The following is a 14,815-nucleotide window of genomic DNA, read 5'->3' as shown; positions in this document are numbered from 1 at the left end:
GCCAGGTCAGCCCGCTGCCTGTGCCCAAAGCTCCTGATGTTAGCGGCCTCTGGAGAGATACCGCTTCAGACCCCCCAGGAAGGCAATGATTTGGTCTGGCACTTCATGGTGCCACCTTATACCATCGCCATAATCCTCCAGGGTGAAAGAATTATCAGCCCTATTCTATAGAGGAAGCCGTGTCCGACTCTGCGGCCCCATGGACTGCAGTCGGCCAGGCTCCGTGGACAGAGCAAAGAGTCTGACACGACTGAGAGGCTAAGCACAGCGCACAGCACAGAGATGAAGAAACCGAGGTTCCAAGAGTGCCCCTGCCTGTATGTGTTGGACACACATATGTACTCTTGAAAAGTGTGTGTGTGTGTGTGTGTGTGTAACTAAGCCAAGCCATGTGGCTGTCTCTTCAGCCCAAGCACCATCCTCCTAGCCAGGCACTCAGACAGCAGGCACCGGCCAGGACTTCAGCACTATTTCCTCTTGTGGGAAGCAGTTTTCCCAGGCCTTGCCAGCAAACTGGCCACATGTGGGTTGGAGAGGGGCCGAGTGCAGCATTTCCTCTAGGTCCCAGGAGAAGGAGGAGGTGTTCCAGTGCAGCAGGGGTCTGTGTGTGTGTCTGTGCCTCTGCCTGTGTGTGGGCATTTAGGTGTGGTTGTGAAGGTCCCCCGTGTGCTCTCAGTCATTGTGTAGTCTGAGTGTCTGTGTAAATGTCTCTTGTGTGAGGGTCTGTTCTCTTGGTATCTCTGTATGCCTGTGTGATTGTGTGTGTGGTGTGTGATTTTTCTGCTGGCTTTGGAAGTGTGTCTAAATGTGCCTTTCAGTGGGATTGTGAATTCATATGCCTGCCCATGTCTTTGTGAATATCTGGGCCGGCTTCTGTGTGTGACTGTGCATCTCTCTGCATATCTGTGTGTGTCTTCAAGGGTTCATCACCACCACTACCCTCTGTGCACAGCTTCCTGGACGCAATAACCTGGCAGGACTTGGGTTCACGGGTTGGCCTGGGCCTGGGGCTGGTGGGCAGCTGTGGGAGATGGGGGAGGTCTGAGAGGCGGGCCCTACAGCTTACATTCCAGCCAGGAAAAGAGAGGCCAGAGCAGGCCCAGCCCTCACCTCAGTGACCTCTGCGTCCGCTGTCTGCCCGCCCACCCATGTGGGGCTGCCTCCTGCTTGGCTAGCCCCAAGCCCAGAGCTCCAGGAGCCAGAGGCCAGTCACTAGCTAGCTAGGTGGGGGCTGCAAGAACTTTCTGACGAGTTCCAACATGCTGAGGCTTGTGGAGCAGACAGATTCCTTCCTGGGCCCAGGATCTTGGTGGAGGATGTCTGGGCATCGCTGCTATGCCTGTGTATGAGGGGTGAGTAGATGAGTGTTTAGGCATATCTGGATCGTATATGTTTGCCCATAATATCTGTGTTTACACATATGCATGTGTTTATGTGTGTCTTTATTTTGGATTTGTGATTGTGGGCATGAGTGTGTTTTGTGCATGAATGGGTGTATTTAAGTATTTGTATTGTACATGCTTTGGAGAAGGAAATGGCAACCCACTTCAGTATTCTTGCCTGGAGAATTCCATGGACAGAGGAACCTGGTGGGCTACAGTCCGTGGGGTCAAAAGAGTTGGACACGACTGAGTGACAAACACACATTGTATATGCTTGTCTATAACGGAATGTTTTGAGCACTTATGCACCTTTGCATATGTATTCAGTTCAGTTGCTCAGTCGTGTCTGACTTTTTGCGACCCCATGAATCGCAGCACACCAGGCCTCCCTGTTTATCACCAACTCCTGGAGTTTACCCAAACTCATGTCCATCGAGTCGGTGATGCCATCCAGTCATCTCATCCTCTGTCGTCCCCTTCTCCTCCTGCCCCCAATCCCTCCCAGCATCAGAGTCTTTTCCAATGCGTCAACTCTTCACATCAGGTGGCCAAAGTATTGGAGTTTCAGCTTCAGCATCAGTCCTTCCAATGAACACCCAGGACTGATCTCTTTTAGGATGGACTGGTTGGATCTCCTTGCAGTCCAAGGGACTCTCAAGAGTCTTCTCCAACACCACAGTTCAAAAGCATCAATTCTTCGGCGCTCAGCCTTCTTCAGAGTCCAACTCTCACATCCATACCTGGCCACTGGAAAAACCATAGCCTTGACTAGACGGACCTTTGTTGGCAAAGTAACGTCTCTGCTTTTTAATATGCTGTCTCGGTTGGTCATAACTTTCCTCCCAAGGAGTATAAGGGAGCATATATTTGTGTGGGCATATGTATGTGTTTGTTTTTACTCATTTGTTCTTTCATTCAACATGCATTGCTTCAGCCCTACTCTACTCAGATGGCTGAGATGCCACAGTCCCCTTTCCACTCTCTGGGGTGAGCCCAGTGTCTGGGCAGTGTCTGCGATTCCTGCAAGTGCACCTCAGATTTTTGTCACTAAACTGAAGACCGTATCATTCTATATCTTGTGCTGTGAGATGAATTGGCTAGGGTAGGCTAGTGGAAACCAATTAGACTTCAAAATCTCCATGGGTCAGATAGAGGTTTACTGTTGCTCACATCCAGTCCAGGGCAGGTGTGCTGGGGGCTTTGCTCCCTGGGACTGTGACTCCAGTCCTTCTCAGCTATATTACTTCCAGTCGCTTCCTTTACTTCTCAAAGCTTAGACTTCCTCCATCTCAAGTTGGAATAATAACTTGCTTACCTCATAGGTGAGGGCTGTTAACGTACCTGGAGTACAGGAAATGTTAGCTGTTAGGCATGATTTCTAATTCAACTTTTTATTTTTATCGGAGATATAAAGACACTACAGAGTAGAGTCCTCACTATCCTGGACAAGAGACAGAAAATGAAGAATCTCATGATTCTGAATTGCAGAGGCACAAAGTATGCAGGGATTTGCACTTGTGCACACGTGCATACCTGAGCCAGCAGCGATGGCAACCCACTCCAGTATTCTTGCCTAGAGAATTCTACGGACAGAGGAGCCTGACAGGCTACAGTCCATGGGGTCACAAAGAGTCAGACGTGACTGAGTGACTAACACACATGCATGCATACACACACCCACACACACACACAGACACACACAACACTCGTAACCTATCACCATCACCATCCAGGCGGTCAGTCCCCAGCTGTGCCTGCGGCCTTCTGAGTAGATCCAGGTGCTGAGCAGATCCACGGGTAGTACCCGTATTCACAACTCAACATTTAGCTGTGGAGTGTGACAATCATTTGTCTTCGTTTCAGGGAGAGAATGAGTATTTTTTGAGTGCCTATTATGTGTCAAGCAGCATACTTGGTGCTTTTAACACTTCAACTCATTGAATTCTCACCACAACCCTGTGTGTGTGTGTGTGTGTGTGTGTGTGTGTGTGTGTGTGTGCCTAGTCACTCAGTCATATCTGACTCTGCGACTCCATGGATTGTGTCTGGCCAGGCTCTACTGTCCATGGGATTCTCCAGGCAAGAGTACTGGAGTGGGTAGCCATTCCCTTCTCCAGGGGGATCCTCCCGACCCAGGGACTGAACCCGGGTCTCCTTCATTGCAGGCGGATTCTTTACCGTCTAAGCCGCCAGAGAAAATGGAAGTGCTGGGAGTTGAAGTAATTGGCCCATAAAACATTTAGCTACCAGGGAGGAAACAGAGACGGAGATAAAACTTAGGTCTTTCTCCAGGGCTCTTTCCAGTGAGCCATGAGGTCTCTCTGCAAGCAGATTGCAGACACTTTGAAGGTAGGGCTGATGTCCTGAAGCTTTTCTGGATCTTCCCTTTGCTCGAGTGGAATGGCTGCTTGACTAACTCTGAAGGCTGATGTGTGGGAGGGAGAAACCATCATCTCAGTCCTGGAATTGGCCCTGTTGCAGGTAAATACAGGTAAACACAAGGGTCTAGGCCATAGGAATGTTGATTGCACCATGACAATAGTCCCCTTGAGCAGCTGTGGGTTCTAGTCCTGCATGCGGGCTGCTTCCTGAGACTGCCCTAAGACACAGGGCTTCCCACACCTTGCATTAGTCATGGTCTGATCCTGAAACACTTGCCCCAGCCCATCCCTATTTCTTGGCTTTTGGCTTCCTGACTCATTTTCTCATTTCGGTCTGGCCTCTTCATAGCCTTGACCCTCTGATCTATTTCCCAACTCTGATTTCTTCCTTCTCCCTTGATGACATTGATCGTTAGCCTCTGGAGCGGTGTCTCAGGTGGCTCTGACCTCGTCTCTGAGCCCCAGATGGTGTCCAGAGATGAAAGAGAAGCAGAGTATCCAAGGACGAGAATCTCCTGCTTCCTAGCTGGCAGGGAAAGGGGCAGTGGGCAGCATGGACCAAAAGCCTTTGCCCTTTATAGTCTGGACGTGTGCTGTGCCACCAGCAAGCCAAAGTCAGAAGCAAGAAGACGGTTGGCTGGCCTCTCTGCCTTCTCGTCCAGCCTCGTGGGCCGGTGGACCCACCCCAGCCTCAACCCTGAGTCTCTCTCCTTCTCTCCATGAACTTCATTCAGGCTCCATTGGCCTCCCTGACCACCAGCACTCCTAACTCAGGCTCCCTCCGCACTTTGAATTTCCCTTCTACAATGGTGCCTGGCCCTCAGCATCACCACTGCCCAGATGCTGGTTTGTCTTCCCTCAGCTTACAAGACAGACACTTGTTCACCTTTGGGCCCCCCAGCACCTCGTGCAGTGCCTGGCGCATTGGTAGGGGCTTACTTGACGTTTGTTGAGGTGGGCCCATCCTCAGAGCACTCTCTCCTCTCTCCACAAGGAAAATGTCCCAAGCCTGCTGTCCCAAGCCTCATTCCTTATCCAAAAGTCCTTCAGCCTTCAGAGGTAACCCTCCTAGACCCCATGCTCAAGACAGCTTGGGTGGGCCCCTCTGGTCGGGTGGTGTGGGAAAACAACCTCCTGTTACTATGTAATCCTACCCTGGGTTGGTCACCACAGCCCCACCAGCCCCCAGGGGACATGGCTCATGCCTTGGGCCAGAGACCAGAACCTGGTGGGAGGCCTAGGGTAGGTCCGAGTTGGAAGAGAGACAAGAGTAGAACCCACGAGGGACCGAGTGTTTCCCACGGGTGGAGAGCAAAATGACAGCTGCCACGAGACCGTGAACGAGGGCAGCCAGGCGAGGTGCCCGCGGCCTTAGCCCAGGCTTTTGGGGTGACGTGTTGTCACCAGAGGATCAGAAACCTGTACTTTGGGAACTTGGCAGCCGGGGCTGGGTTTTTCGTGTTTTCTGTAATTATTTCCCTTTTGTTCTCCCTTAGTATTTAGTAAAGTCCTTTGTGAAAATGCCAGCTGGTCTCAGCTGTGCGAAGTGGAATGACAAAGGGGTACTCTGTGCATGCTTGGGGCCTCGCTTAGTGGCAACAGCAAAGTCAAGGCGCAGCAGGGGCACAGGGGCCTCAGCACCTCGTGTCCAGTAGCCTCGCTGACACTGCCCTTCCTTCCAGGCTCTTCCAGGTTCCAGCCTGGGCTTTATTGAAACCAGAGGAGCCAGAGGACTGGCAGGCTGTTTCGAGGGAAGGCATTTGTTCAGATCCCCGAGTTACCAAAGCTCTCTAGAAATCCAGAGGCCAGCACCTGCTATGCTCTGGCTACCCAACCAGAGCCCGTCCTCACAGGGCAGGGGGCTGGAGGGCTGGGTGGGGGTCCTTGACCGGCTGTTCTCCTGAAACTGGGCCCTTGAGCTGCACCATAACTGCTTTCCCATCCTGCCCCCATAGCTCAGGGCCCTTGCTAAGCCTTGGTCCCCCACCTGCCTGCTGCCTACTGGGACGGACACGGTGGGTCCCTTCCCAGCTGCTGAGCTGTTCGACGTCCCATGTCCTGTGATGACGCCCCCTTTTCCTCCCAGCCCCTCCTCTCCTTCCCATTGTGTGTCCCAGCTGCCCTGGTGAGAGGGGCCTGGGAGACCGTCCTCCTAAGGAACAATCTCCCCTTTCTCTCTGGGGTGTAAGTGATACAGGAGGAGAGGAAGCAATTTGTAACTAATCGGCTGTGATGTGGAACAGAGCTCTCTGAGAACTGGAGGGCCTGTGACAGCTCGGGGCCGTCCTTCCCCGGCAACAGCAGCTGGGTGGCTGGTGTGGTAGGTCAGCCTCCTCCTCCCCCACTCCGCCAAGGAGGCCTGAGGGCAGAGGGCAGGGGGCCGCTCTTGCCCGCCCCGTGTAGCACCTCCTGTGTGCCCGGCAAGCTGCAGGAGGGAGAAGAATGGACAAGCACTAGGAGACTCGTACGAGGAGGCAGTGTCTGGCAGGGCTTGAGAGCTTGTCTCTTTCTAGCTGTGTGGCCTTGGGCAAGTCTTTCCAGCTTTCTAATCCCGTCTTTAGCGGCTGGGTTTAAGTGAGAAAGTAGAAGTCGATCACATAGCTGAGTGCATGGTACCTTGTGTTTAATAACTTCAGCTGTTATCATCGTTTCCTGGGGAGAGGGGGACGGCATGGGCCAGATTACCCCCTCTAAGCGTCAAGCAGACATCCCATGGTCACCATGGTTACCATGGATGGCAGGAAAGCCATCTAAGAGGAAGCGAGGCTTCCAGGCTAGTCCTCTGACCTCCAAGGGGGTGGAGTCAACCTCAGAGACCTCCTTCTCCATAGCACAGGAGTGTCAGGAGAGGAGAGGGCACCCCCATGCACCCCCATCCTTGGACCCCTTCTCTGTGCCGTTCACCTAAGGAGACAGAGATGCTCTCGGGTCATAGACAATCACAGATCATTGTGAATTGGCCTCTGAAGAACCAGAGTCCAGGTGCAAAGTGCTATGGGAACACCGAGAGGGAAGGAGGATGCTGGCGTGTGTGTATCTGTGTGTGTCCGCGCGCGCATGTAGGGGTGAGAGATCCAGATCAATATTGAATCTCCCTGGCCTGGGAACCCTGACCATTCCTTCCCCCAGGGGAGGCCTCCACCCAGAAGCTAGAATGGAGATGGGCCCTAGAACCAGGGCCTGATGCTCCTAGGGGAAGGATGCTGAATGCCCCAGCTGTGTCTTCCGGGTGGCAGTGTGACAAAAGTCTTCTGCAGGGACTCCTCCCAAAGGAAAAAATCATGCCTGCTTTCTGGTCGCAACCAAAGGACTTCCTAGCACCTGGTAGGAATGGGGGTACTTGGGGAAAAGTAGAAGAAAATAGCAACAAGAAGACCCATCCCAGCCCCTCACCCTCGAAGTACCATGTCCAGAGGCTGCAGAGTCTGGGGAGCCAGCCAGCCTGTCCTCCGTCCGGCCTCCCGGAGTTGGCAGGGCACAAAGGACCTAGAGTCTTGGCTCAGCGCTCCCCCGATGTCGGGAGCCCAGGGGGCGGTGAGGGGCTTCTGTTCTCGTCAGGAATGACGCTGCCTCTGTTATGGGTCGAAAGGTTAGTGGAGACAGTATAGACTAAACATCTCATAATTGGAATGGTGTAGATCTGGGCGAGGTTTGCTGTGAGGGCCCGTATCTGTTCCATTTTAATGTCGTCCTTTAGAGTGTTAGTCCCTGGTCAAGCTGTCATTCTGCACTTCAGAGGGAGGGGGCCAGGGCGGTGAATAGGCTGGGCTCTGGGCTACAATGGGGAAGAGAAGGAGCTGCGTCTTCTGTGGGTCCTTCACTCATTCAGCCCTACTCTGTGCCAGGCCCTGGGCTCACTGTGGGGGACACCAAGACCACGATGGTGCTGGAGGAGCTTCTGGTCTTGAATAACACCAAGTCCATGTAAAACAAAACCGTCCAGGGTCTCTGCTGCAGACCCATGGACGGCATGCAGGCGAGCGGCTCTTACCTTAGACGTCTGTCCGCTGGAGGGCATTCTAACATAGAAGAGTGTTCCAGAGACTTGCCAGGAGGTCCACAGAGCAGGCAAGGAAGGTTTCACATGGAGAAGGTGATGCTTGTGCAGCATCTCACAGGATGATGGAAGTTTATCAGGAATCGAAAGGGGGAAAGAGCTTTCTGGTCAAGGGGAGTAACCTGGTGAGGCATGGATTATTTGAAGGACATAGAAGAATCTGGTGGGGCTGGACAGAGTGCAGGCCTGGGAGAGTGTGCATCCGAACCTGAAGAAGAGGCTGGAAAGGAAGGCTGGAAAGGAAGGCTGGAGTCAGATTGTGAAGAGATTTGAAGGCTATACTGCAAGTTTGCAGTTAATTCCAAGGGCTCCAGGAAGCCACTGCAGGTTCTTGAATAAGAGAGTGATATGGCCAGAGGTGGAGGGTTGGCCTGGAGGCAGGCAGGCCAGATCTGTGCTTATGATAGAGCTGAGAGAGGTTTGACTCAGGACAGCGGTTGTGTGAAGAGACGAGATAAGATCTATTGTCACCCAGATAGAAGAGCTCATTTCCAGCTGTCTCTGGAGCCGGCAGTGACCTTATGACCAAGTTTTGGCCAATCCTTGCCCCTGAGGGCTTCTGAAGAGTTCTGGGTGTAAGGGAAAATTTGGAATTTGGACTTTAAAGAGTCCCCTTAAAAAAGAAGCATGCTTTGCTTCTCCAAGCTTTTGCCTGGAACACAAATATGATGGCAGGAGCTCTTGCAGTCATCTTAGACCTTGAAGATGAGTTGAAAGGAAACTGGATCCCTGAAAACTTTGCAGAGTCTTCATACCAGCCCTGGCTATTCATGTCCAAACTTATTTTATGTGAGGAGAAAATAAACTTCCATCTTGTTTAAGTCATCACTTCGGAGTTTTCTGTTAACAAATGTGCTCTTCCACATTTTGCCATATAAAGGTAAGAGCATGAGTTCCACAGTTTTATAGGAGTCTTATAGAAAAAAGGCTGCGTTCTTCCATGGCTTATCCTGGAGAGTGAATCAGATCACTGCTTCCTGGGGAGAATTGGTGCTCTCCCATCCCCTCTCAGTTCTTAGTTCGAAACAGGAATGGGGAGGCCACAGTTAAACATCCAGATGTTGCGGCCCAGCTGAGCTGGACCTGCCTCCCCAGCCGCATCCCTCTTTTCCCAGCTCTCATCTTCTTCCAGAAAGCACAGGAAGGAAACTGTGTTGGGGGCAAGGGGTGCAGAGGGGAGCCAGATTAGCTCCTCTTATGGTTGGATTCCCAGGGGTGGAGGAGACAGAAAGTCTAGCGGAGCTTTCAGCAGACAGACAGAGGTCCTCCAGCCAGCCCCCTGGCCCCTGGCTCTCTTATGAGTCAAAGAACACTTGGCTGCTTCTCCAAAGATCCTCCTCTTCCTCCAGCTCCCGTCATCTTGGAGAACAGGGACCTCGAATCTATAGCCCAAGAGACTCTAAGAGGGCAGAACTGGCTCCCGCCTTACTAGCATGGGGTGGAGGTGGGAGACGGGGGTGGAGGTGGATCTGACAGCTGCACTCTACTTTCCAGCTCTCACTTTAGAACAGGACAGCTTTGGGGAGTCCCATTCTCCCCAATTATGAATCAAGTGCTCCAGATGACTTCATATAGTGTGAATCACTTCCCTATCTTTCTTCCAAGAACCTTCACGAGTTCTCCAGAACCCACATTTACTGAGCACTTGCTATGTGTCAGATCGCATGTACACATATGATATCTCACTCCATCCTCACAATAGCCCTGAGACTTGGCATGACCGCATCTTAGTGCTGAGAATGGTAAGGAACCAACAGGTTAAGTAATTTGCCTCAGGTCACCTAGCCAGTGAGTAGCCAAGCTGGAACTTGTCATGTGATACTAGACACGTGACTCCAAAGACCAGGGTTTTTGTGCTGGACAAACCTGGGGTGCTCCACTAGCAGCCGAGGCCTGTGCTCAAAGTCACAGAGGGCAGCTTCCAGGTCTTCCCAGCCCTAGATGAGGTTGTGAAGAGTCCTTGGCATCCTCCCTTTCCAGCCCTTCTGCCTCTCACCCCATTTTACCACCCTCTGTTCCTCCAGCCTCATCTTCAATTCTCGTTTTCTATATGCAAACGGGTTTGAATGACACTGGATTTGATTCGACCACACTCAGTGTGCTGAAAACATACCGTGATGCAGTCAGATGAGGGGGTGGAAGGGGCTTGTCCAGGGCCACAGATGTGAGTGTAGGAGTTAGGACAGTGCTCAGGTTCCCAGCTCCCAGTTGATACTTGGATATAGCAAATATCTTATGCCCCACGAAGCCTGACCTCTGACCTCAAGTCTTTTAGCCCTTTGTGAATGACATTTATCCTGTTCCAGGCCCTGTACTGGGTTGTTCTGGGGGAGATTCTGAGACTTAAACACTCTCAGCCCTTGACATGTTCAAAACTTGGCAGTAAGAGGAGGAAAAGTGAAAAGTCACCCCTAAGACCAAAGCCAGTATAAGCAGTGATGGGTGGGCAGGTGGAGCCTCAGAAGAGTCAACCTGAGGCATCACTCCCTGCAAGGGTGCCTGCCTCCCTCCAGGGACCAGTATCTTCATAACCACGTGCCATGATCATGAAGCTGGCCAAATCCTAGTACCGCCTACACTGTTGTTTGTTTGTTTTAGATTGATTTTTTTTAACTTATAAAACATTTTTAAAGGAAACGTTATATCACTACTTTAAATAGTAAAATAACAGTAAAAATAAATTATAACCGGATGTTGCCAGTGAAGACTCTTGAGTCTGAGGTCTGCTCTTTTTGTTTTAGACAGGACATTTAGGTGTTAGAGACATATTAACTCCTAACTGAGGTTTTCTCTTGAACTCACTAGAAGCATGGAGAGAGGATTGGAAAGGGAATAATTTTCCCACTTCATGACCCGATCGTATTCAAGGCTAGCTAAAATCATCTCAAACACACCCCAAATCATCTCATATGCTTTCCATACTTTGAGAAACAGTGGCATAGAAAAATGAACATTCCAATTCCATAGTCAGAATAGGTGTGATGTCTGGGGAGCAGACCCTCATTGGCAAGCTCCACTGGGCAATATGGACGGCTTAAGCCATTTCCTCTCTTAAAAAGAGCGAAAAGGATAGGCAAGCTTCTCAGTTTTGGTACATGTTTTTACAACTTGCAAAGAGTTGTTTTTGTTTTTTGTTTTTTTTTCCCCAAGCATGTGACACTCAAAGCCTTATGCCCAAAAGATCTCGGAGTAATTTTCCTCTCTATTATGGCTGAGAAAGCTCAGGTAGAGGTCACAAGGCCCACACAAGGTCATCCAGCAGGTTATCCCACAAAGGACTTTGCAAATGCTTGATGGTCCTCTCTAGTCACCCTGTCCTCAGGTAGGTGAACACAGAATCGCTTTGTGTGGGAAGCCTGTCCTGCATTGCAGCAAACCCAGACTCACAGAGGCTGGTCCTCGAAGAAGAGTTTCTGGAAGAGCCATCCTGGGAGTCTGATCTCTGCCCTGAAATAGGATTCACCTTCTGGTGGGGATCTCTCTGTTCTTGGTGCCCACTGTCCCCCACCCTGTGGGTCCCAGTGGGCACTCAGGGGAAAGAAGGACAAAGGAGGTACAAAAACTGAGGGAAGTGGGATGGGTCACTGTCTGGAGGCTGAGATGTCTGCCCTCTAGTGTCAAAGGCCTGGGATGGGGGCCTCAGTTCCTGGCCTGTACCTGCCTCACAGAGGACAACTCATCTGCAAGCATACCACCTAAGGTTCCTCTGACACTTTGCATCCTCTTCCTGGTCCAGGTCCAAAAAACCCCATTCCCAGGCCTCCGGCCTGGCCAGGCCTTCCCAGTTCAGGGCGGGCTCTTGAATGGCAACCCACTCCAGTACTCTTGCCTGGAGAATCCCATGGACGGAGGAGCCTGGCGGGCTACAGTCCATGGGGTTGCAAAGAGTTGGACACGACTGAGCGACTTCACTTCTTGCACCGAGGGACACACCTTTCATAACTGGTCTCAGCAATGCTTTCCCTTCTGCTGAGACTCACCTCTTACATTCAGGGTGTGGCCAGGCAGTATAAACAGCCACTCTGTTTTAATTAAACAAATACAGTCAGCCCTCCGCATCCGAGGGTTCTGAATCCAAGGATTCAATCACCCACGGACTGAAAATACTCAGGAGAAAAATTCCAGTAATTTCCAAAAAGCAAACTTGGGTTGCTGCACATTGACAACTATTTACATAGCATTTACATTGTATTAGTATTATAAGTAATCTAAAGATGATTTAAAATATATGAGAGGAATTTCCCTGGTGGTCCAGTGGTGAAGAATTCGCCTGCCAATGCAGGGAACGTGGGCTCGATCCCTGGTCCAGGAAGATTCTACATGCCGTGGGACAACTAAGCCTACGTGCAACTACTGAAACCCTGAAGCCCTGAGTGTCCCAGAGGCCCTGCTCTGTGACGAGAGAAGCCCTTGCAACGAGAAGCCCAAGCACCGCAACTAGAGAGTAGCCCCCCCTCTCAGAAACTACAGAAAACCCACACGCAGCAACGAAGACCCAGCACAGCCCCAAATAAATAAATAACGAAAATTTTAAAACTACAGAATTTAAGTATGTGAGAGGACGTGCATGCACAGGGTATATGCAAGTACTGTGTCATTTATATCAGGGACCTAAGCATCAGCATGTGGTGGTCCTGGAACCAATTCCCCAGTAGACACCGAGAGACAGCTGCATATCCATTGTAGAAAATATGAATTAACATAAAGAGTAAAATAAAAACCACCCAACCTCATCACTCAGAGAAAACCTCTATTAATATTTTGATATTCATCTAGATTTCTTTCTAAGCGTGCATAGCTTTTTAAAAATAAGAACAGCATCATATTGCTTGTAGCATGCTCTTCTTCATTTTATCATATTTTGATAATGTCTTTTCCTATGAGTAGTAAAAATTCTATAGTCTCGCTGCTTGAAGTGTGTGGTCCAGGGACCAGCAGCATCGACATCCGCTAGGAATTTGCTGGAAATGCAGGATTTTAGGTATCACCCCCAGACCTGTTAAATCAAAATATTCATTTTAACAAGATCCCAAGGATATTCTTGTGCACATTAACGTTTGAGAATGCTGCTATCTGGCATCATTTTTCATGGTTGTAGTTCCAGAGAAGACTTATCACTGTGTGATTAAATTTTTCTTTTCAAATACACCTATAATTGGACATGCAGGTTGTATCCATTATTAACAGTGCTACGATGAGCATGTGGGCTTCCCTGGTAGCTCAGCTGGTAAAGAATCCGCCTGCAATGCAGGATACCCCGGTTCAATTCCTGGGTCGGGTAGATCCCCTGGAGAAGGTAAAGGCTACCCACTCCAGTATTCTGACCTAGAGAATTCCATGGACTATATAGTCTGTGGGGTCGCAAAGAGTCGGACACAACTGCGTGACTTTCACGCACATATTTATTGCTTGTGTCCCTTTCATGCTTAGAAGTAGAATTTCTGGGTCAAAGGCTTTTGAGGCTTACTGTCAAGTTCCCTAGAGTAAAGCCATTCCATTCTTCCCTTCCATGTCCAGAATGAGGTGATGCCCACACCTCGGCAGGCCTTAGTATCATCATTCTTTTTTAACATCTTTGCCATTAGGTCTGGGAAAGACTTGGGATTGTTTTGCATACATTTTGTTGGTTACTGGGGAGTTGAGTTGAACATTCTCCCTCCAAGTGAGCTTTAGCCACTTGCATTTGTTCTCACTGTCTGCTGGGTTTTATTTATTTACTTATTTTAAGTTGGAGGAAAATTGCTTTAGCATGTTATGCCGGTTCCTGCATACATCAACATGAATCAGCCATGTGTAGACATATGTCACCTCCCTTGCGAACCGCCCTCTCACCTGCCAGCCCATCCCACCCCTCTCGGTTGTCTCAGAGCACTCTGCTGGGGTGTTTGTGATACCCCGAGCCCACCGAGATAGTGGGAGATGCTGCCAGAAGGCTGGCCCGAGTCCAATCTTGGTGTAGAGTTCTGTCTGGACACTACTGTTGCTGCTGCCAGGGGGCACAGTGGGCTGGGGCCAAACTCAGGCCCCCCCTTCCCTGGCTGTCTTGTGGGCCCCATGCCCAACCAAGCCCCCCACCCCCTGGCCTTGTGGGGGGTGGCTATCCTTTGGTATGACGTTCTCTGGCCTGACTAGGCACCCCACGGCTCCCCAAGACAGGCCTGCCAGGTGTGCTGGGGTAGCCGGCGACCAGGACAATTCAGGGAAGTGACCCTGCCCCGTGGCTGAGTGCCTGCCCCAGCAAGCATTGTAAGCCGCCCACCGGCCAGTGGGGCTGAAGCTGCTGACAGTGGCAGCAGGAAACGGCGCTTACTCAGCCCTGGCCACATGCACATTGGCTGCCTCCCTCCACCCAGCCTTCCTCCAGGGCACAGCTCATCCAGCCAGCAGCTGGGGGAAGCCGTGCCTGGGGAGGAAACGGGGGTGGGAAGGGACTACCCCCACTGCATCCCCCAACAAAGCTGCACCTGCGCCCGGCCGGCCCTGCCACCTGTTGCCTGGCTGGGCATGAAGCCTGCCTGGGGGCCTCAGTGACCAGTCAGGCACAGGGCTGGGGCAGGGGTGGGTCCTGGCCCCACAGCCTTCAAGCTTAGAGTGGGACCACGAGTTGATGTCTAGCTGCTCACTCCCCACAGGCACTGCGAGGTATGTAGGTAGAAGGAAATGACAACCCATTCCAATATTCTTGCCTGGAAAATCCCATGGATGGAGGAGCCTGGTCGACTACAGTCCATGGCGTCCGCAAAGAGTCAGACACGACTGAGCGACTTCACTTTCACTTTCTTTCTGACAAGCAAGGAAATCAAAGCTCAGAAAACAAGGGTAATAATCGCCTAATCCCAAGATCATGTTGTTCGGTGCCAGGAACTCTGCAGAATATTTTGCAACACTAACTCATCTGCGCCTCACAGGAATCATGGGTACAACAGCAGACCCATTTTCACCAAAGTCACCAAGGCGTGGAGAGATGAAGGCTCTTGGTCCACATCACATAGCCT

This window comes from Oryx dammah, unplaced genomic scaffold (assembly GCF_014754425.2).
Source record: "Oryx dammah isolate SB20612 unplaced genomic scaffold, SCBI_Odam_1.1 HiC_scaffold_26, whole genome shotgun sequence".
Lineage (NCBI taxonomy): Eukaryota > Metazoa > Chordata > Mammalia > Artiodactyla > Bovidae > Oryx > Oryx dammah.
Note: the sequence above shows the minus strand (reverse complement) of the source record.